Source organism: Crassostrea angulata, chromosome 2 (assembly GCF_025612915.1).
Source record: "Crassostrea angulata isolate pt1a10 chromosome 2, ASM2561291v2, whole genome shotgun sequence".
Classification (NCBI taxonomy): domain Eukaryota; kingdom Metazoa; phylum Mollusca; class Bivalvia; order Ostreida; family Ostreidae; genus Magallana; species Magallana angulata.
Genome location: NC_069112.1, coordinates 34516356 through 34540888, shown reverse-complemented (window position 1 = coordinate 34540888; position 24533 = coordinate 34516356). Strand labels below are relative to the sequence as shown.

At 33.5% G+C, this 24533-nt stretch overlaps 1 long non-coding RNA gene and 1 pseudogene across 1 annotated transcript; both read left to right on the top strand.

Moving 5' to 3' along the window:
• The first annotated feature begins 313 nt into the window (after positions 1-313).
• LOC128172288 (uncharacterized) lies at positions 314-24053 on the top strand. Its single transcript, XR_008242237.1, has 4 exons — positions 314-484; positions 10185-10259; positions 14053-14162; positions 23749-24053. It is a non-coding gene; the product is annotated as an uncharacterized LOC128172288 (long non-coding RNA).
• On the top strand, positions 7629-8547 carry LOC128172285 (uncharacterized; annotated as a pseudogene).
• Positions 24054-24533: the final 480 nt, after the last annotated feature.

The following is a 24533-nucleotide window of genomic DNA, read 5'->3' as shown; positions in this document are numbered from 1 at the left end:
ACAACCATCCCTTGTTTGGTAACAAGCTTGCGTGTAAAAACAAACCCTATCAAATGGATTAGTCGTGTCTGAACTTTAATATATTACGCAATTTGAAGAATGGTTTAAACGTATATTTAGATACTAAATACATTATATCTTCACAGATGGGCTTAAGCAATGAACCAAACTAAATTTGAGTACATATGGCTTATTTTGAAAGACAAATAGGTTTAAATTATGTCTGTTTTAATTATTAAATCTTTTTAATGTTAGTTATATAACATGCTGAATACACAATATCTTCACAGATGAGCTTTAGCCTTGAAAACAATATAAATTTAAATACATGTAGTCTATTATGAAATACAAAAAAGGTTTAAATCATGTCCGTTCTAAATTTTAATGCCTTCAACTTAGTGATATAACATTGGTTTTTGTTACACCAACTTACACAGTCCGGAGCATCTGCAGTTGTTGGTGGTATCGCTGGCAAAAGAAAACGGTAAATTTTTCTTTTTAATTTACAAGCATTGTCATAACATGCTTTGATAACGATCAAATTCCGTTTAATCTATTTCTTATACCAATGCTGAAATCGTGAATTTGAATTAATATCTCTTTTCAAATATATGTAACTGTTTGGATGAAGAAAAAGAGACACTTTATCGCCTTTTTTTCAAAATATAATAATTAAGGTCTTCAGTTCCCAACGGAAGACCTTATTGTTATTGCTTTGTTCCTTTTTCACTATTATTATTATTGGGGTTTTTTGTCAAGTTTTCTCAAAAATGCTTCAGCCGATTTTCATGAAACTTTCCGATCTTATTCATGACAAAATTTGTAAGAAAATTACGCGAGATTTTTTGGGTCGTCACTTCCGGTACCGAGATATTAAAAAAACATTCTATAATCTTACTACTTTGTTTTCAGGAGAGGGTTCATACACAAAACTTTTTATTAAAATATACTTTTAATAAATTCACTTTAATCTGATAGTGCTTTATTTCAAAAGCATCATTTGGTATCATATCTTCCGGTACCGAGATATTAAAAAAATTATGTTTTTGTTTGTTCACAGTTTTTCTTGAAAAGTATTTAAGATAGGACTTTCAAATTTTCAGGAATGATAGAAAGTTGTTATCCCTAGTGCCCTTCGCATATCCGAACATCTGCCGTTACTTCCGGCCGTCTAGACATTTATTTCTAGTTAAAGGATAATCCTATGGATTCAAATAATTTGAAATTCATTGTGTAATGATTGTCTTCTTACTGATTGGAAGTTAACGCTAAAAAGTCATTTTTATTAAAGATGTGGACTTTTTCCTTTCTTGTGTATGTCTATATACACAATCATTTAAAATAAGTCCAACCAAATCGATTTCTGATTTATTTACATATCTCTCTCTCTCTCTCTCTCTCTCTCTCTCTCTCTCTCTCTCTCTCTCTCTCTCTCTCTCTCGTGGACTCTTTAAGTGCAAATAGAAAATTATACAATATAAATGAGAGGCCCCGAGTCAGCAAAGATATAAGCATGATAAATCCCCTTACAGCATCACAATTACCAGTTCCAACAAAGATTTGATTGTAACCTTTTATGAATGATAGACATTTGATTCTATCGAAATTTTGATAGAGTGTTAAATGTATTTTGATGACGTGTTTAGACATAAAAGAACAGAACAGCTATCCAAATAGTCTATTTTATGGTGCCTTTAAATGGAAGACCTTTCGTTGCTCGCAAAGAGCGTGTATATTTTTGTATCTTCGTTATGCGATTGACTTATAAAGAGTAATTTGTGTGAAAGTCATATCTTTAAGTAAAGAAATAAAGCAATTATTCAGATCTTCAGACCACACCGTGTATATACATGTACATCACAGGCACGCAGCATCGGGGAAGGATGGGATACCTCTCCCACTTTTTTTCAAAGCAGACACTTTTCTTAATTTGACTTACTGAAATAATGTAAATGTCAAATGTGGCCCCTACCCTCCACTTTTGTCGGAGCATGAAAAATATGACACTGAAAATACGGGATATTAATTGAACTGAATTGAAGTTACAACGGAAAAAACCTGTTCCCTCAAACTCCCGCCCCCTCCCCACGGATTAGGATTCTCCTTCATGATTTTGAGAATCCCACCCTGTTTTAATTGCTTGTCAAGATTTCTTGAATGAAAATAATACGTGATTGAATATCCTTTCGTATTTACTTACTACTTATTAATATAACAAAAACAATTTAAATCTGATTGTTTTATCTTCCGCTTGCCAGCTAACATGCAATTACTTGAATGATACACGCATGCGCATTCCTCAAATAAAATGAAATTATTTAGCATAAGTGATGAACATGCATTAGATCAAAGAAAAAGACTGAAATTTCTTCTTAAATAAGTTTATTTGCATTCTTTGCCAGTTCACTGAAAACATGTTGTAAATCAAGGCGAAAATCCTCAACCGAGAGAATACTTGCACCACTAAATGTCGCATCGACTATGGCATGGTACTTAATGTTCTCCAAACTTCTCTTTAAGACACTTGTGTGATCATTTGATTTCACAGCGCATGGAAATTATTTTATTTCATGTTTAATTGAGTTTGGGCCTATCAGGGGATATTTCTTCTCTTTCTTCATATCGCACAATTTACTTGCTAAGTGTTTTTGTTTTTGTCTTGGTAAGGTAGAAATCAGAATCTGTTTTCATACAAGCGCATTCTTGTTAAATCGTTATCCATAATTTAGTTTCTAACAGGGAAATCGCATGTCTTTATGCCTTGACGCATTTCTATGCCAATGTTAGAATCCTATGCTTTGGACGATTTGGTCTAATTCTTTCAGAAGAATCGCGATCTTTTTCCTCATATGTAAAAGTCTGATCACATATTTTGGAGAATATATATTGCAAAAAATAATTATAAAATTAAGAAATAGTATAAATTGAATGATAAATATTCACAAAAAGTTATTTATAATTATATAGCTGAGTGGATACCTGCATTTCGTACAACAGATGCATTTGAAAGAATCTTTTATTTATTTTTCAAACGCCATTTAGAGTTATGAGTGTATCTGTCATATTGATGCATCTAAAACAGTGTCTAAACATAGAAAACTCGTGACAAGAATTGAGATTGTTCAATGTTATATGGTGTGTTAATGCACCGTTATGGTACGTATAATATGATTTTTATTAACACAATTTGCATCTTTATTTCCTTGGACTGTCCAGGAGGAAAATGTTTCAATAAAGTATCTGTAGATTCCCCAGCTTTCCTTTTGTAATATCTTAAGAGCCCTTGGCTTTGCTTTATGTATACTTGTGTGTTTAAATCCTGGGTATAAATTCTGCAAACTTTGTGCTTCATCTGATACCTGTAGCATAAATTAAGAATCTCCCTTAATATATCAAACCGGATATAAATGGAAATTGACAAGACGCTCTGACGGTTTGTCAAATATTTCAAAAAGCTTTCTTGGATTTGCAATGCAAGTGTTATAAATTTCCATAATATGATGGGTTACTTAATAGAATGATAGTGACTCAGTTAAATGTTTTGATTCTGCATCACGTAAACTTGCATGATTTTTCATATATATTTGGTAATTAATTTTATTTTATTATTCGTGGATTATGGAGCAAACCACTTTACTGTAATTAAGAAAAATAACAATTTTGATCAATGAAAACATGTGTTGAAAGAAAATTAGAGGCAAAGAGATAAAATTTGTTTTACATTAAAATCATCATCGGACCACACGAGGGCGGATTTTGCATATTGGTTTGATTTCCTTTTTTGTCTTTATGAAGGGGCAGTGTCAACAGGTTTAAACCCCTCTGGAGCACAGATCATTTTTGTACGGTCCTGTTGGACTGCTGGTTTTCTTTCTACAAAGGGCGATTTTAGACTTTGGTTTTGAAGGTCTTACTGATGTTAAAGGTCCAGGTTCTGTCAGAGTTTCGTCGGCATTATCAGATGAAAAGGACATAATTATAATGGCACTCATGGATGATTTAAGTTGCTGCTGATAAAACTCTAGCTGAGGTTGCACTTGATAGAGGTAGTGTTGAAACCAATAATTTCGTGAACAATTTCACCAGTTGAGATGCTTTTGGTTGAAGACTAGGGTGTTTCCCTGAATCAATTAGGTGGAATGATGGAATCCTCACTCTCTGTTTCACTGGTTGAGTTTTCTTTCGCGTCAGTATTAATGGGAGCAACTGTTGATAAAGCGTCCATCGTCCATGAATCAAATAATGTTGTAAGAAAGCGATAATCTGCTTCAGATTGAAGTGTGAAAATGCTCTACAATGATTTAAAACATCCACTATACAGGTTTTTTTTCTTCTCAGATCGCCACATAATTTCAGCCAAGTGACCCTCAAATTGCCTCACTTTAGTTCCAGACATGCGTCGAAATTGGTCTTTTGCATGTTTCCATGCTCCCTTTATTTGATTGGTGCAGACAACCTCCTCTTTCCCAGTGCTGATATTCTTGTATACCTTTTTGAAGGAATACTTATGCAGAACTGTAAAATGTCTGACCGAGTTTTGATAGTTTCGACTACAATTTTAGAAGAGCAGGGTTGATCGTAAACCATTCGCTAGCAAAAATAAAAACGTCAAAATCTTTTATTCTCTTCTCATATTTACGAAACCTATGATCAAAATATTAAAAATGCACTCCATCATTTTTTTTTTTTAGATGAAATTAATCTTCTTGCTACTTGTATACATTGTCCTTTTTAATGCTTCCAGGAAGATTCAGAGGTGTTTGGTAGGGACATGTATTACAGCATATCCCAAGCGTACATGAGAGGCACATATATATATATATATATATGTTTGAAAATTGACAATCCTTGCTAAATTCTACTACATCATTTATCATAATGTGCAAACGAGTTATTTGTTATGCTATCAACTTTTACCTAAATAACTTAAAATGAAGAATTGAAAAGTAAGGATACTTAAACTGATAGCATTACATCAATTGTGATTATCAGTTGAAATATTGTGTCTGAATGAAGTACGAATTTTGGAGCCCACTTAGCTATGAACTTAGTTGGTTTAGCAAGTTGCAAGCAAAATTATAATTGAAACAATTATTAATCAAAAATATTTGTTTCTATGTCTACCTTTGTATAAACAGTCTTACGTTTAAAAATTTTTATAACAAAATTGAATCTAAGTTTTAAAAAATGCGAATTTGGTTCTCTATTATCTTAACTTATTAGGGACACACAAGTTTCGAGGTCATTAATAAATAGACTGTCCTTGCCATGTGTTCATTCAACGAAGATTGATTTTTGTGCAAGATAAACCTTGTACAACCTTCTCTGGTTTAAAATTAAGAAAAAAAGATTTTAAAAAACCTTCAAAAATGTCTAAATGATGTCTGAGCTGGGTTTTTTTCCACAATACAAAATAAATATTAAACACAAATTTAGATATTGATAGGATACTAACTACACAGATGGTCTATGGGCAGGAGAACGAACTAAATGGCTGCATGTTGCTTATTTCAGAACAGAGAAAATGCTTGAATTTAGCTTAGATTGATCTTTGTAACATCACGTTAGTTACCCGTGCATAGCTGTCTTTGGTTTATTAATAAGCGTGCATAAATATACTGACCTCCTCAAATGGATAAATCATGTTTGAGCTTGCTAATATTACAATAATTGAAGACTGTTTTAAACGCGCATTTAGATACTGGACACATTATACGTAGGCAGATGGCCTTCACCTTTAGAAAAGAATTACTTTTATTTATTTATTTATATTTAGTTTCTTTCTTTAAACACAAAAAGCTTGAAATAATGTATGGTCTAAATTTAAATGCTTGCAGCATTACTTATTAACATCCATTGGATTCTGTTAGAACATCAACTTCAACAGTCCTTAGAATATGCAGTCGTTTATTGTATAGCTGGCTAAAGAGAACGGTAAACGTTTCTTTTTAATTCTCTATTAGTGTCTTAAGTTCCTTTGATAAAAATAAAATTGTTGTTGATTTATAACTTATTCATATCTTTGATGGAATTGTCAATTTTGATAAAAAAAAATTCAATCAGATAATTTTTATATAATATGAAATAAAAGAACAATATTAATTATTTGAGTATTATCAATCTTACTCTGATGTCTACCTGAAAACTTAAATTGCCATAAACCGCTTCACGAATATTTTAATGTGGTCAATGGTTTGTGCGGAGGTTTCCTGACCGTGTATTATGTCACTTGTACTGGAAACATTGCCAGTGTACAAGTAGATTACGAACTTCAAATACATACAAAATACGAATATAATTAAATTACACAAGTAAATGTGTACTTTCTTGGAGGGGGGGGGGGGGGGTAATTTAACGTGGTCAGTGGTTTGTTGCGGTGGTTTCCTGACCGTGTATTATGTCACTTGTACAGGAAACATTGCCAGTGTACAAGTAGATTAAGAACTTCAAATACATACAAAATACGAATATAATTAAATTACATAAGTAAATGTGTACTTTCTTGGAAAGGGGGGGGGGGGGTAATTTTTCGTGTGCAAACTCAGTGGCAGTCTGTTGAAATCGATCGCACAGATATAAATCGGCATTTTCAAAGCATTTCATTAATTTGATTAAACCAGTCTAAAGTTTACATAAATAAAACAGGACAAAAAATTAATAAGTTTTCTTAATATTATACGATTGAAGAAGAAAAAAGCGATCAAAATCTTAGTTTGTAACTAAATATAATTTTTTTTAAGAGGATACGAATTATTTGTAATGGATTTTAAAAATACATCGTCAAGAAACTAAATAAAATATCACCCTTTATAGTAATTTTAAATAGTTTCATTAGTTATATGATATAAAGTTACGTGTATGAGTCAAATAATTTTTCAGGTGATGGAGATAACTTGTGTTTTAGCTGCGATGTTGGCTTGCTGAACGACCTGCCGTTAGAGTACGCTATTTTACATCAGGCACTTATCGTAAACTGCATTGCAATTTTGACCACGGGGCACGCGGAAAATACGGAATCTCCGGTGCCTGTGCTGTAAAAGTCTGTATATTGCAGAAAAAATGCAAACCTCATTCCAGTGAGGTGCAGAATTATCAAAATACGATATATTTTTCTGTCCACTTTGAAAAATTAATAGGTATAATTTATTTCGTTTTTATAGGTAATATATTTATATTATATACTTTTGTGAAATCCGGTAATCTGATTGGTCAATACGAAGTCATTATTTTTTTATAATGACCGCTGAAAGCGAATATTGACTCGCACGAGCTGTTTCGTTTTCACTTTCGCTTCAGTCAAATATGGCGTCGAATACGAAAGCTCGCAGGTTTGCGAGTTTCAGTGAGGAAGATTTGAAAGAAATAGTAAACAACTCTGAGGCCGAGAATACCAAAAAATTAACAAGGATAGCTGTAAACGTTTTTCGGGAATACTTACTTTCTAAGCAAATCAGTGCAGAATTCGAGGGCCTATCGTGTGAAGAACTGGATCGTCTGCTGGGGAGATTTTATGTTGAACTTCGAAATAACAAAGGGGAGATATACAAAAAAAACCACTCTCTTATCATATCGTCAGGGTATACAGAGATTTTTGCAATCTATTCGACCAGACGTTGACATTATCAAGGTCCATTATTCCGAGAGTCAAACAAATTTTTTCAAAGGTAGGACTTCCGATTTCATTTAATTAATACTATCAGCTCATATTAATTTCCCGAATTATGTAGTCATTGAGCATACTCGTTTCAATATTTGATTATGAGGTATATTTAGAAGATTTAAAATTGTATTTATTTCTTGACAACAAATATAGGGATGACAATGGAGTTGAAGAGGCAGGGGCAGGCTAACATTGACCATCACCCTCCAATATCTGATGCTGACTTGATAAAAATGTACGACTACCTTTCAAGCTCTGACTCGGCTCAGGTGTTGCAACACAAGGTAAGTTTTAAAACTGATAACAGCAGATGGTCATATTATAGATCACAATCATTTATATAGATACTTTTTTTATGATAGGTCTTTGTGGACATCATGATGCACTTTGGCAGAAGAGGCCGTGAAAATTTAAGAACTCTTCGAGGAACAGACTTTTCTGTTAGTAATGACGGAGAGGGATGTATGTATGTGGAGAAAATTCGAGATGAACAAACAAAGAATCATCAAGATGACAGCTGCAAAGCAGAGGGCAGAATGTATGAAATAAAAGGTATGTTCTAATATTATATTTAAGTTAACTAAAGTTATATTAAGATTGAAAAAAAACCTGGTAATCATTAATTTTTTTTTAGATAGTGACCGCTGTCCCTTGAGGAGCTTTGTGAAACTAATCCGAAGGTTGAAGCCACAGTGCCCTTTTTTATTTCAGCAGCCACGTGCGGTACCAAAGGATAACATACACTTCAATAATGTAGTGTTAGGCCACAACAAGATGGGTAACATGATGAGTGTCATCAGTGAGGCAGCCTCCTTATCGAGGCGTTATACCAATCATTCTCTCCGGGCAACCACTGTCCACATTCTAGACGAAGCACGTGTGCCGAGTAGACATATCATGAGTGTTACAGGGCACAAATCCGAAAGTTCCTTGAAAACTTACTCGGGCCAAACAACAGAAAGTACAAAACGTCTAATGTCAGAAACTTTAAGCGCACGTTCAGGAGTTGTGTCATAAAATTCCAAGTCTTAAGCATCATCCACCATTACCCAAGCTTCGTTGGCTACTAATGCTAATTTTGATATTGGGTTACCACTGCCAAAGCCCTGTTCTTCAACTTTGACAACTTGTAATGATAAAGCAATCTTGAATGATGGTTTAGACAATCTTTATGCAAACATTCCCATGCCAAATGTACCCGTTTTACCAACCATGTACAATTGTTCAAATGTAACAATCACCTACAATATCAGTTTTAAGAGTAATCAGTAGACCAAGTATATTGGTGAAATCAGTAAAAGAAATAATTCAGAAATATTTATTTTAGTGTTGTTACCTTATTAAATTTATTACTGTTATTGTTACACATTGTTATAAGTTGTTTTTATGTTGAAAATATTGACACTTTTCATTGCCAAGATAAAATAATACATATATGTGATATCTATTCTTTATTAATTTGTTATTCCTGTTGTGATACAGGATTTACAATTATTGTTATTGTTGATTCTTATGATTTCTGTCTTACAATATGAGGACTGTTGCGCAATGAAAAGAAACTCTGGTTGTTAGGTTTGGAAGTAATATTCAATAAACTTTGAAAAATTTTCATTCAAATTGTGCTTTACAACAACACCAAATCACTATCTCTGTAAACATTAAGAAGATATACATTGTACTCATAAATTTGGGATATTATATAATATAATAAATATAGACTCAATGCACGGTCAATATGCATTTATAATGACCCAGGATGACAGATATTGACCTCAGATACATGGAGGATATCGACCTCGGGCTAGCGCCCTCGGTCGATATCCTCCATGTATCTTCGGTCAATATTGTCACCCTGGGTCATTATAAATGCATATTGACCTACATTGAGTCCATATTTGTATAATATTGGCTTTTACATAGTATCAAAACGATATTCCGAGTTTTTAAGAAAAAAAAAGATCAAAAAATTGTTTCACAAGTGTTCCGTGCTACCTTATTTTTTAACAATTAAAAAACATATAAATACAGTTAAACTCGATTATAGCAAAATCATATGGACCATTAGATATTTTTCGTCGCGGTATTCATAATTTGTATCATCCTTGTACAAGTGCACTAAGTGCAACACTTTATAAAAATCTTTTTAAGTTTAAACTTTTAAACTTTCAAAAGGTGTTACATGTGATTTGTTACATTTTTAAACGAAATCCTATTATTTTTAAGTGGTTTTTTTTTAATCGTAGACTCCAGTAGTTAAGCACATGCAGATGCTACTTGTCTTTTAAATCAATGTCAACTTGTTTTACCAACATTTTTGTTGCTCTTAATTAGTTTACTCGCTTCGCATCTGTCTTACAATCAAATTGGCTTAATGTCGTAATTGAATTGTGTTTAAAATATAATGCATTCCGGACATAATTATGATATTTCTTTGACATCGTCTAGGACCAACATGCCTGTTGATAATAAACTCTTTTGCATGTCAATCGTATTGCATTATTTGTAAATGAATGATTTATTTTAGATGAAGTTCATCTTCCCTCTACTTGTCTTTGTTGTCCTAATCAACGTAAATGTTACAGGTGTACAGATGGTTCCTGTAAGTAATATTTCAGCAGATATCAAAGTGTTCATATACAGATGGTGAAAAACGCCATGCTTTGGTATTTTACCACCCTGTTGGATATTATATAATAAAGAGCTCTATATTACAGACCCTGAAACGTGCTACTACACCAGTTGCACGGTTCGGTTCGTTACGCTTTATGAACGGTACGGTTCGCTTTGTGAACGGTACGGTTCGTTTTGTGAACGGTACGGTTCGCTTTGTGAACGGTACGGTACGCTTTGTGAACGGAACGGTTCGCTTCTTGCACGGTACGCTTTGCTAAAAATAGCTGCACGCTTTGTGAACGGTTTGCGCGCTTTATTAATGAGGTAGGCGTGGCCTGAACGCTTTGATTTTTCTCCATATAATTTTGTTTAGTTTTTGCCCGATCTACTTCAGCAGGGTGGTAATAATGACAAGAATTTTTCTTTTTTTATATGATATATTACAAAAGAATTTCAATCGATCTATTTAAAATCAGAGCGTCCATCCGTTCCCCCGTTTTTGATACGTTGCGTGAACCGTGTACTCAGTGACAACTGGGAAGCGGGGGTAATTTTAATTTTGATCAGTCTGTTATTATTAGTATTTAATTTAGATTAATGTAATCATTCAGATAGATTAAAAGAACTGTTTGACTTTAATCCAATATATTTGTTAATTTAGCGAGCCTTCGATAATTTTACAAAGCATCTTGAGTTTTTATTTCTATACATGTACTTGAGTCGAAGTCATTAAATACTTCTAATCCATTTAAAATTGCTATAACAAATTGCCCCGACTTTATTCCGATATTTTGTTAGTTTAGTTTCCTTTATCGTTGTCTTGATTTTCGGCTAGTTTTTATTATTCATAATTCGTATGATCATTCTTTATTGCGCACTACTGTAGTACTATTGCCGATCGCCGATTGCCTTAGTGAATAGACGATGTAAAATTAATGGATAGATAAGAAATCTTGAAATCAAGTGTTATATAGTTTTTTGACACGAATTTTTATTCATTTAAATATTAATTCTATGATTTTCTGCACTTGTTTGTATACATAGATCATACCTACATCTAACCCGTCATCGCTTCTCTTATCTGAACTAAGATCGCGTGTATAGTCAAAATATGACTATTAGTTTTTGTTTTTCTGTTAAACTATATACATGTTCATGTAACATATTTCATACGATATGTACACAACTGGATATACACAACAAGTCAATAACTTTTATTTATATAATAGCGATATTTATCATTCTGTTGAACAAGTGTCCGCTCTTCACTGTATGCATGCGATTTAGCTGACGTTTTACAAATGCTGACTAACCTGTTTATATTTTATTTACCTTTTTACACACATACTTGTTGTAAACAGGACACGAAAAATTACCCGGTAATCAACAAATGAATGTTAAAAGTTATTAATATATAAGAATTTATCTAGTAACAAAAATAATACGACAGCGAGGGAAAACGACTCTGATCGCCAGTACATGAATTATAATCATGAAATCGGAGAGAAATTATTGTTGAATAATTTAAAATAGAAACACTCTTTTCAATAGGGATATAAGAAAACATAAAACAAAAACGTTTCATTCGATAATTTTCTTCTAGCCATATAGGAGGAGCCAAGTAGCACGCGGCGCGTGGCGTGATCTGTACTGTTATACTTAAACTGATTGACAGGCGAAGCACGTGGAGTCCTGAGAGAAAATCCCGCTCAAATGACCAATTATAGAAACCTAAAGCGAAATTTTAAATAATAAGGTTCAGTGATAAAATTTTAATTTAAGTATTATAATCAACACACAAGTTCTCTCTCTCTCTCTCTCTCTCTCTCTCTCTCTCTCTCTCTCTCTCTGAGGGTGTATGTGATTGTGTGCAAACCATTTGGAATTATTAGATTTTTATTTGTATGAATTGAATTCATTTATTTAAGACTCATGGTTTTCACAACGATTTCAACACAATGACTAAAAGTTTGTACAGCGGACGATGTACATATAGATTGATCTCGACGGTTAAAATTTCGACGCTATTTCACATCACACATATAAGATTGAAAATAATTTTTAAAAGAGCTGTGTTTGTGCTTACATGTACTTGTTATCTCATTCAACTATTTATGATTTAATTAATCATTTTTTGGTACATTAATGTACCCGGTAAATGATATTTTTATCGCAAGTTAATATGTGAAAATCCCGCATGTATAGAGTCGCTGAATTGTTCCACGGATCCACGCGCCGATAGTCTTTCGTGTAGTTGTTTGTGTCTATTTCTACAGACGGTTCTTTTGTTCTTTAGAGATTAAGAAAAGCCATGAAACTAACAAAGTAGAAGTAAGATATATTCAGACTATACACACGACAGATTGTGATGAGTAACCTAACAGGTGCCCGTGGAAAGGTGTGAATACCGGCATCTCGTGTACACCTATTTAAGCGTCCAAATATACAGAGTTAGTTGTAAAGTACAATAACTGCTAAAAACCAAAGAAAGACAATAACACCTGTTGTGTATAGAACCAAAGATCAGCTTCTGTACACGTGTTTCGCACGAGTGATTTTTGTTCATGTGAAATCACGACGCCATTACCAGCTATGCGGGAAATAAAGTTGAAAGTTATTTTATGGAATGCGTGTACTTTTTTTTCCATTCAATGCTTGCATTTAATGCATTAAGATTTTGTACATGTATTTATTTACAATTCATCATACATGTGTGAGTGATTTTTTTGTTTATTTATTGGTACATAAATAGCTCAAGAACAAATCACTCGAGTCACCGGTAATATGTGGTTGTCATTTACATTTTCTGGGTCTGCGTAACTTAAGTCGACATTTTTTTTAATTTAAAAAGGATATCAAATTATATTTAGATATATTTCAACCTTGTTTAGCCATAGTGTATATACATATTTCTAAACAAACGCTACTTTTCTAACGTTTCGGGTAACGAGATCTCTCTCTCTCTCTCTCTCTCTCTCTCTCTCTCTCTCTCCCGAGAATCACTTAAAGCTATGTAAAATCCAGTATGTACCCAATGTTTCAAACATTTCATAAAAATAATCAAAATAGTATAACCACGGATTGTGTGAACGTTAATAGTTTACAATGTTTAAGAAATCAGCGATGCAAGTTTTGTCGAAAAACAAAGAAATGGTTACGGTCTAAGAAAGGAAATATGTTTGTGACTGTTTTAATAAGAATAACAGTTTTAAATCTTAGTATGTGTGATCTAATCCCGTATAAAAAATCTAGCAAAATATTGAACTTATCTGGTCAGCGATAATCTCCGTCCGTATTCATCGAAAGACATTAGGTCAATAAGCCATATATGGAAGTTGCACGCTTATTGCACGGTACGGTACGCTTTTTTGTCCGTCTGGAGGCGGGTTTTGCATAAATTATCTTGCACGCTTTTTGCACGGTACGGTTCGCTTTGTGAACGATACGGTTCGCTTTGAGAACGGTACGGTTCGTTTTGTGAACGGTACGGTACGCTTTGTGAACGGTACGTTTCGTTTTGTGAACGGTACGGTTCGTTTCTTGCACGGAACGGTACGGTTCGTTTTAGAGGTGTAGTAGCACGTTTCAGGGTCTGTATCAACAAATTCATCTTAAGATATGTTTATTAAAATGTATAACAGGAACGGTATTCAGTTGTGGATTACATAAACAATTGTGATCTACGCTTGGAGTTCCGTATGTTGATATTTGTTTTTGTAACGTAACCATTTTACTAATTGTAGGTAGTTTATACCTACTTCCTCGTTTAAATTTTACAGAATATGAGTGGCAATGGTAAACTGAGGAGATACTTCTTACCAGGAGGAAGATGGGGAGGAGCAGGAGGAGGAGAAAGTTTGAAAGCAAAATTAGGAATAGGATGCTGGAGGTTAAGTATAAAAATATGACTAGACTAAATGAAAATTTATTACTTGCTTGCATAAACGCGAATTTTGCAGTAATTAATTATTTACAAGGGCATTAAAGAAATAACTTGTTTTTTGTAATCTCTCAAGATGATATTGCTATTTACTTATACATTTATTTCAAACATATCGTTTACAACATAAACCATAATATAGTATTGATATCTCATATATGTACCTAGCATTGGAATATCCTACCATAGCATTGCAATACCGCATATCAGGTTTTTTCCGCGTGTATCCAATTTCCGCTTTGTTCGCGACGATTTCCGAATCGCGGAAAATAAATCAGCGTAAATTTGATACAATGTTTCCTTTTTGTAATAGAGTTCTCTCTTTCCTGATGAAGTGTACAGGTAAATAAAAGTACGGTGAACTGTGTTCATTTAATTTACTTAGAGGTATGAATTACGGGATCGGAGGACAAGCGCGAGATAATAGATTTGTATGCCTCGTTGTTTATTTAATAATCTATTGACAAGCTGATTAGAACGTTCGCTTTCCTTGCATAAACCGATGTCTAATTATACCGGAGCTACTGGTATATGTAACGGTACATGATCTATTTATTATGACTGTTTGCGTCTCCGAAAATAATTGTCGGTAATTATTTCACATTAAGGAAAACATGTAAATGGATTCATTGTCCGAATTTTTCATTACAAAGAGCAACAATTCAGATACTTTTCGCCACTTTCCTCACAGGTTTAGACAATCGTCAATTATATCTATAATGTGACTTTGAAATAGTGAAAATTAGATTCGCGTAAATTTTATATACCCTTCTAGGCTCTGATTCGCGGGAAAAACATGACGCGGAAAAACCTGATATACGGTATCACACTATAGCACCTCTTAGATTCTTATTCATTGTATCTTACCATAACATACCATAGCATAGCATTCAAAACAATTTTAACTTTGTTTTGAATGATTTATTTAAACATAAATGATCAAATTGCGGATCAGAAGTTATCTTTGGCTTCTTATTGTTTTACTTTAAAAAGTTTGAAAATCTGTGTTTGGAGGCGTTATTGTTAAAATCGCATAGCATGGCACACCATTCCATACCATACCATTCAGTCCTAAATCATTTTTTTTAGTCCCCTACCGGTTTTCACCGGAGGGGACTATAGCTTTCCTCTGCGTCCGTCAGTCCGTCCGTCCGTCCGTCCGTCCGTCTGTCTGTCCCACTTCAGTTTTCCACACTTTTTAGCTCACCTGAGCTGAAAGCTCAAGTGAGCTATTCTGATCACATTTTGTCCGTTGTCCGTCTGTCCGTCTGGCTGTCCGTCTGTAAACTTTTCACATTTTGAACTTCTTCTCTAAAACCACTTAACCAAATTCAACCAAATTTGGCTCAAAGCACTCTAATGGAAAGATGAATGTAAATTGCAGAAATGAAACAAAAATTTTCATTGAAAGCGGAGAAAATCTCAAAACTGTTAAAAAAAAAAAAGGGGGGGGGGGCACATTTTAAAAAATCTTCTTCTCAAGAACTACTAAGACAAATTCAACGTAATTTAGCATGAATAATCCTTATGGGAAGGAAAATATAAATTGCAAAATTTATGGACCAAACCGTTAAAATCTGAGTTATTACGAAAATAATACGACAGAAAAGGCGTGTTTCAAGCAATTTATTGCATCCATGAGTCTTGGTAAAATGGGTAGGCATGACCGGGCAAGGGCAAAACAAAAGATTGACAGTTATTAATCTGCCATTCTCATTAAAATTTCAAGATATTTACTGACCAGTATATTTGTATTCGCTGTAAATATTGCTGCAAAATAATGCGTAATTGGAATTGACGATTGCCGATCTGCCTCGGCTTTTATTTTGCCCCGGCCCGGGTTTGCTTACCCATTTTACCAAGACTCATATTCCATAATTCTAAAAGGAGGTTCTTTGTTTAAAGCAGCCATGACACTATCTGATAAACGGGTCGATCTGAAAATGAGGAATTTGTTTGTTGTGCAACAGTTCGTGTACGAAGGAAATCTTTGAAACATGCAAAATACATTGGTGCCGATTTTGTGAAGTAAATTGAGGCTAAATATTTCAATGCGATGACAGTTTTCACATATGACGGTTGTGTTAGCTTGTTGTGACTTTCGTTTCGTTTTCATTTATGCTTTGCGTTAACCTGGGAACTGTCGCTTGTGTTTCCTGATTTGTACGTATCAAATCAAACAGAGACTTCGGTAAATCAAACAGCTTACTGTTTACCTGCGCAAATTAAGCAACATCTGATGTATTAAGAAAGAACTAAAATGCAATTCATTCAGGCTATCGGTAATTCGGTATCATCTTTTGCGTAATGGTAGAATAATGGAATATCTTTTGTTGAGATGCTCGGCCTTTTCTAGAGTTTATTCAGTTTAAATAGAGTTTAATATAACTGACGGAAATATGTAGGTATATACATGTATATGATTCATTTTGAAAAAAAAAATTGTGTTCTTTATTTGTTATAGTGCATGTTTCTTGTGTTGAATTGTTTACAATTTCTATTTACTTACCATATTTGAGTGTTAAGCTTCGAATTATAAGCAAGATACAGAGATTTGCTCACAATTCTATGTTTGTACACAGATCTGAGGCCATTCATTTTTTTCCAATTTAAATGCCGAATAGGAAATACCAAAACAATCTTAAGCTGAATGTAATAAACTCATGTGAACAAAATATCAAACCCAGCAAAATTTTGAGCTCATCTTGCTTATAATTCTACGATTGACGCTGAAATTCTGGTTGATCATTGGAAATTCTATATGAATTAAGTATGTTAAATACTTTACACAAAAAAATTAAAGAATGATATGCTGTATATAACTACTCTCTAGTGCCCCCTCTTTATACAATGAATATGTGAAATGTGAGTAAATAAAAACGACATCGTTAAAACAGTGTCCATAGTTTGACACATTTCTGTTGCGGGGATAAAAGAATTATCGCTATTCCAAAGAAAATATTAGAGCGGAAAATTATCCTGGTTTGTAGCCATTTGTTATTTTTGAATAAAATTAAAATATTGGGTGCATAGGCCATAGTAAATTACAGTGATGTGCCTGTCAATACGGTAACATTGATTTTTATAGCTTTTTAACATGTCGCGTGACAACATTTTTCATTCCATTGTATTCATCAATCAAGTGTGAGTAAAGTAATAAAAGTCACGAGTTTACGCGAGGTAAACAACAGTCATTTCATTATAATGGAGAAGACAAATTGAATTGTTGAATATTTTTAATTTGAGAAATTGAGCTCATTGAGGTGCAATTTTCTTCTTCACATATATACATGTAGGATTTTTTTTGATAAAATACAATAACTATTATATTTTTAAGAAAATACAAAAACTAGTAAGTAGTTGAGGAAGAAAATGTACCTATATGCTCTCATATATTTTGATCGCTTTATTAAGTGGGGGAGGGACAGAACGAAAATACATGGAATTAGAAGTTATATAACATTCTGTGCAAAAACAGTTTTTCATTTAGGTACAATTTCAAAGATTACGTGTATGCAAAAATAAGTGTAAAATTCGAATATTTTACAATATTTAAGGTCTTCCGTTTTCAACGGAAGACCTTGTACTGATTCTGTTGGTAATTCTTTTTATTCTTTTTTTTCTTCTAGACGTTTTTTAAAACTCAAATATCTTGCTTGTTTGTTGTCCTATGAAATTCAAATTTTCAGAGCCCATTGGTAGTTACTAATCCTCAATATATAAGGAAAATCGTTGAAATCGACACTTCCGGTACCGAGTTATTCCCCTTTTCCCCAAAAATATAGGCATTCTTGTGCACGCAAAGGCTCTGAAACCGCTCACAGCATGTGTTACAAAGTCACAAATCTTAAAAATAGAGAGTTTGAACGTTGTCCCCCGAGTTTTGTTTTTACAATTTTCCTCCTTTAAAGTTTCAAAAAATTAATTTAAATTTGTGTTTCAAAAAATGCTGATTTTTGGTTGTGTTTTTGTTATGTAGCTCTTTAGTTTAAAATTTTCTCTAAACACATATAGAACAAAATATGTGCGAATTATCAAGGGCTTTCACTTGACACCATTGAAAAAGGGCTGGCCCCTTAAATTAGGGGTCTAGAGCCCTTAAAAGTTTTCGCTTTATAACTCAAAAATGGTTAATATTTCGCTATAGCTGTCGATAGAAAAGTTGTTCATTACTGTGTTATCAATGTCGCTACAAAATTATTTTGTACCGGTAATGCGTAATATGAGTGTAAAAAGCTTGTCTTGTTAACATGTACCTGTATTCATTTGGCAAGTAAGCGAATCGTCTTTGTGCGCATAACGTACATAAATTAACAGCTGAAAGTGTACCAGCATATACGGGAGGCTTTGATTCATTTGAAAAAGTGTCTAAAAAGTATACGTGTACATGTTTTTCTTACAGCCTTTTTTTGGAGTCACCTCTGTTTAGGTCCTATAGTGGACAACCGTTAAGAAAAACAAAAACGAGAAAATATAAACGTTCTTTTTCTTATTTAGTGAGATAAATAAACTAGGCCTAGATTAAAAAAAAAATAACTTCCATGAAATAGATTTGAGTCATTTTACTGCAAGCATTTCAAATCGACCTAAATTCTTAGTTGTGTGTGTCATTACATAACCCATCTCGCCCGCGGCCGAGAAAATCGATCGCCAAGGTCGCGGCTGGACTACCTAGCGGTCAGCAGTTATCTAATTCACAAGAATCGCGTCTGTCATATGTGATTTTATTTAGCTGCAAACACAAGAATCGTACACAATGCCATTAAAGCTTACTCTTCTTAATTTGAATTAAACGATAGAGTGTCAATAAGAAATCGTTCTGCTTAATCATAAAAGCAATGCCATTCTCGAACTGAAGCAGTATCAGACAGATAGATCAGCTGTGGGATTAAAGGGGGAAAAAAAACTTATATTAATTAGAGTTTAGTCATCATACTGCAAACATTGTAAATCTTCCTGGGTTCTGAGCTCTCTATGTGTGTTTTACCTTTACGTAAGTTATCCGATCCCTCATCCGCGGCCGAGGAAATCGGTCGCGGCTGCACTACCTAGAGGTCAGCGGTTATCTAACAACAAGATATATATACAAGAATTGTTTCAATTTTATGTTCTTAAAGTTTGTTCACCTTCAATTTATTTAATTAAACATTAGAATGTGAATTGAGAAGCCCCTCTAAAAATTGATAAAAGCCATATTATTCCAAATCAGAAACATCATCAGACACAATTCAATAGTGAATTTGTAATTCTAAAATGTTCTAAAAACTTATACATGTACTAATAATGTTATAGATAAACAACGAAAAACCACAAAGATTAAACCTTAAAATGATGATCACCCCTAGAACATAGCCAAGGAGATCCCGCGCGAGTTGACAAGTGATCCGCGGTAGCTTCGTGTTCTTCTACATGTACCTTATCACACGTGCATGTTTATTGATATTTTGTACGATTCAAACTATTTGTTTATTCGAGATTTTGACCGGTACATGTAAGATTGACTTGTGTTTCAATTTAAGATTTTTTTATTTACCCACGAATATTTCCGCTAAATACTGCTGAGAGGTGTCATAGATATCGTAGAAAGTAGTTGACGTCTTCATAAGGTTGCACATAAAATGAGAGAGAGAGAGAGAGAGAGAGAGAGCGCTCAAAATTGGTAGCATTATTTAGCCGAATTTAGAAAATGAAACAGTCCCCAAGCGTTCAAGGCAGGATAAAAAAAAATCAAATATCAAATTAACACATGCGGTAGAGGCAATTGCAACTTCTCTGGCCTTTCCGGCAAGTTTGGAAAAACACCTCGAATGTATTAACATCACCGGGTGTTAGAATTTTATACAAAATGGAGTGGCTTCCCATTATATAAAATAAGTATCGGCAAGAAGTCTTGTATGTCGTTTCTGTGTTATATTTTAGTGTATATTGATACCTTTAATGAAGTATAGCTCGCATCTCAACAGATCATAAAATGTGTTGTAATTATATCAAGTTTTATAAAAAGGGGGGTTGTCATGGACGCCTAGGTAATACATTCGAAGTGTTTTTCCGAGCTTGCCGGAAAGGCCCGAGAAGTTGCGATTGGCGGTAGAGGCTGACACGATAAAAGAATTGTCCAGAATTGAGGGATTTAGTGATTATTTGTAGAATGTTCACATGAGTTTTTAAACAAGATTTGTTTAGATTTTATCGGTTTCATGATCAAAGTGCAAGGGCAAAATGTGGTTTTGAAGACCTATTTTTGGCGACTACTTAACATGTGTACATTTTTCTCCTCAATGTATGTCACTTTCCCACCCGTGTGTTTATTCGGTCAGTCTATGGTGGCAGGGGATAGTTTTTTGGTCGAGGATATGCGAGGCAGATAGTGCTCATATATGTGATTTAAATTTTCAGTGGATTTTTAAATTTGCTTAAATTGGTTTGCATGCAGGGGACACATGGTCCCGACTCTTGAGAATTTTTAAACATTTCAGAATAAAACAAGTACAACTTACATATAACACTATGTAGAATAGCCAGGGACGGTCTCAAAATTTTCTGAAAAATTGCCCTTTTTCACATTTTCACGGGTCCAGCACCACGCTTCAGTCCCAAGCAACTGCCATAAACTACCACAAGATTGGTAGCTTATTGTATACCCATGCAAATAATCACCAATTGATGGGGGTTCATTCACCTTCTTTTCGAGTGACATTTCGTGTTCTGAACCCACCCTACTTTTCAAGCACAAAACCAAAAGTGAAAATTTTAGCCACAGTTTCGCATTTTCATTCCATATCTGATGAAAAGTGCTACCGTTATTAAAGTGTCATATATCAATTAAATTGACATGAGCTCCTATATCCACAAAATGAATGCAATAAATATTCTAGCAATTTATACCCCTCAAAAAACCAGCCAAGCCTCAGGTTTTCCCTTTATTTCAAAATTTTGACCGGGTCTTTCCTTCGAAACTATCCCCTGCCATTTATGCTAAGTCAATCCGCTCCACGTGCGACCAAAAATCTTGTGTCGCGTCAGCGCACATAGCTCAGAATATTGCCCCCGGGCTGCAGATCAGCAACTGATAAATAATTGAGTAACATTTGGAAGGATGCTTTCACTGCAGCGGTCAATTGTTAATAACAATAGACAATAAGTGTCTAAATATTCGATGTCAATTAACCTCACATTAAAGGTGCGATATCGTAATCTGAGAATGTGGCTAAAAAATTAACCTGTTGAACACGCTAAACTTCTATAGTTATGAACAGAATAAAATATATATTATCAGAGACATAAATAACTTAATAAGTTATTTATGTCTCTGGTTTTATAAGTTAATAGTTTTAAGTCAAAGATTAAATAAAATTTGTTCTCAGGATTAGAAGTAATGATATACGACTACATTAAGCAATAAAGTCGGTCGATCGTCATTAAATCATCAGAGTACTGCAAGTGTCGACAGTCTCTTATTTCTTTGAAACAATTGACTTGCAGACTATAATATAGCGTATGCATTTAATTGCGATAGATATTTTTTCTTGGAGATTTTACTTATTGTTATATGCACATTGATAAAAAAAATCATCGAAGTTGTGTAGTATGAGGTTGTAATGCAGATTAAGTGACCTAAAACTCAGCTGAATATTTTATTTTAAATCTAGCTTGTCAAAATGGGAGATTGTTAACTTGTAGCTTGTTAACTCTGAAAAAGTCTAGAACAGAAGAAATAAAGTCTTTATAGCTTTCGCTACATCTTCTTATTTATGTGTACGCGTACATAAAGCTATTTTAGTGTTTTTTTTACTGTATAAAAAGTGTTGTTTTTCCTAACCTTAAATTGAAGTTGTGTAGTATGAGGTTGTAATGCAGATTAAGTGACCTAAAACTCAGCTGAATATTTTATTTTTAATCTAGCTTGTCAAAATGGGAGATTGTTAACTTGTAGCTTGTTAACTCTGAAAAAGTCTAGAACAGAAGAAATAAAGTCTTTATAGCTTTCGCTACATCTTCTTATTTATGTGTACGCGTACATAAAGCTATTTTAGTGTTTTTTTTTACTGTATAAAAAGTGTTGTTTTTCCTAACCTTAAATTGAAATCTATAGAAATTCAATATCTACATGTAACATCTCAAAAGCTTTGATATAATATTATATAGAAGAACTTGCCTGGTATGAAAATAATACTTTGAAATTGAGTCTCGTTTTCGATTTCTTGAACTTACTATTATCATATTGATAATCCAGTATCATTAAAGACCATTTCCCTTCTCCTTACACTCGCCAGTTTCTGATAGACCTGTATCAATAACAGACTATCTCCACTTGACCTCCACATTTGCATACAATCTAAATAAACACCTACTTAGCAAAGATATGCCTTTATCTGTTTAATGAGTGGTGCAATACTCAATCTAGAGGTTACATAGAAAACAGGCATGAATTAATTTTTTTTTGTCTCCATTTGAAGAGTTCCAATCAATTTTCTAAAGCTCTAAATTAAGAAGAAATGGTCGTGTAAAGATGACCTTTTATCAATACAGGGTCTGTCAGGCTCTGACAAGTGTCAGGAGAAGGAGGTGTTTTAATCAGACTGATGGACAATCCTTTCGCGACACGAAGTTGCGACGGAAGACCTACTCGTTGCTTTGCAACGAGCTCGGCTCTAGTTATTTTTTTGTTATTCTACCGAGGGCCATATGGCACAATATCTTTTGAACGCCCATTCTTGCTCAGTTGAGCGATGTGGCCCCATGGGCCTCTTGTTTTCTTTATGCGTTTGAGGAATAATATGAAATTTGCTGAACAGCTTCAAAATGTCAAACTACAGATCAAGTTTACACTTTTGTAGCGTCTGGATGACATATTTTCGAGAAAATTAATCTTTTATATTCCAATCTTTTAATGTTTGGGTTCGATATTCTGCATAACAGTGCATTGTTTTCACAATTTCCACAAACCGGTAGGGGACGTGTATTGCTTATGCAATACTCTCAGAATGCTTGTTATTTTATAGCATACACATCTCATATCACTGCAGAGAAATCTCATAGCATATCATTAAAATCGCATACCATATTATAGCATTAAATTCTAAAATATATTATGTTATGACTGTAAAAGTACGTAATGAATATAAAATTGAAAGGACTGGGACATAAGATATAATTTTGATATAATTTGAAGACCAACCATATGGCTTAAATTATGTTATTTCAGATTTGACAAATACAGAATATAAAAATTAAGGCAATTCGTTTCTTGATTTGTCCGAATTTTGTATTGAGGGATAAAACTTATTCACCTGTAAAGTGCAACATCTGGTGAGATAATAGTATACTATAAAAGAATGGAATGATTTTTTTTTTCAAAATGGGGTTATTAAGAATGCTGCCTGACTAATTAACGCTTTGGCGAAAAGTGTAGAACAAGTTTATCATCCATTGACGATATATTCTTTGGATCGGAAATCTCTATTAATTCAAAAAGTTAATAATTAAATGGTACAATGTAATGCAATTCTAGTTAACATTGGAAGATATTTTTCAGAACGGATTCATAACGGAAAATGTAAGCCCATGGGAAATGTATCTACAAGACTCCGTGGAGCAAGAGGATCTTTGACTGGATGAATCAGTCGTGACTATTGAATAAAATTAGAATCAGTAATAATGTTTAAAATATATAATACAAAAGACAGTACTCCTCTGATTTCTCTGTATTAAAGCCCAAAAATTCGAGTCTTTTATTTTAATATAGTAGTATAGATGAACAAGATATTTCAATGGCCATTTCAGAATCTTTAAATGGTACCTGCAGCCCAGCCAATGTAAAACGTATGTCACTGAATTTATTTATCAGAATTATAAGCAAAAAAACAAACCGCATCGAAATCGATGCAAAGGTAACGGAGTTACGCCGCTTCAAAGTCGCTAATTTTACCTGCCTTGAGAAATATGCGATAATGATGATTAAGAAAAGTGACGTCACAAGATCAACCAGAGGGAAATATCCATACAAAACTAAAGAAAATAAATTCGATTTTACAGCGACAAGAGTGATATAGGTCTGATGTTTTGATATATCTAGTTATGTATTGTAGATTTAGAAATTTGTATCCGTATACATTTTGTTACAGTCAGATTTCTTTATAACGGATTTTAAAATTTGCTTTTCTCGTCGCCTTTTTATTGATTATTATATTATCTTAAAACACGTGCATTGGCAGTTTAATTAATTAATCATTTTTCGATTTCATAATATCAATTCACACATAAATGATTCAAATCAATTACACAGGTAAACTAACAGAGCTACTGTTCTAGACACATGTG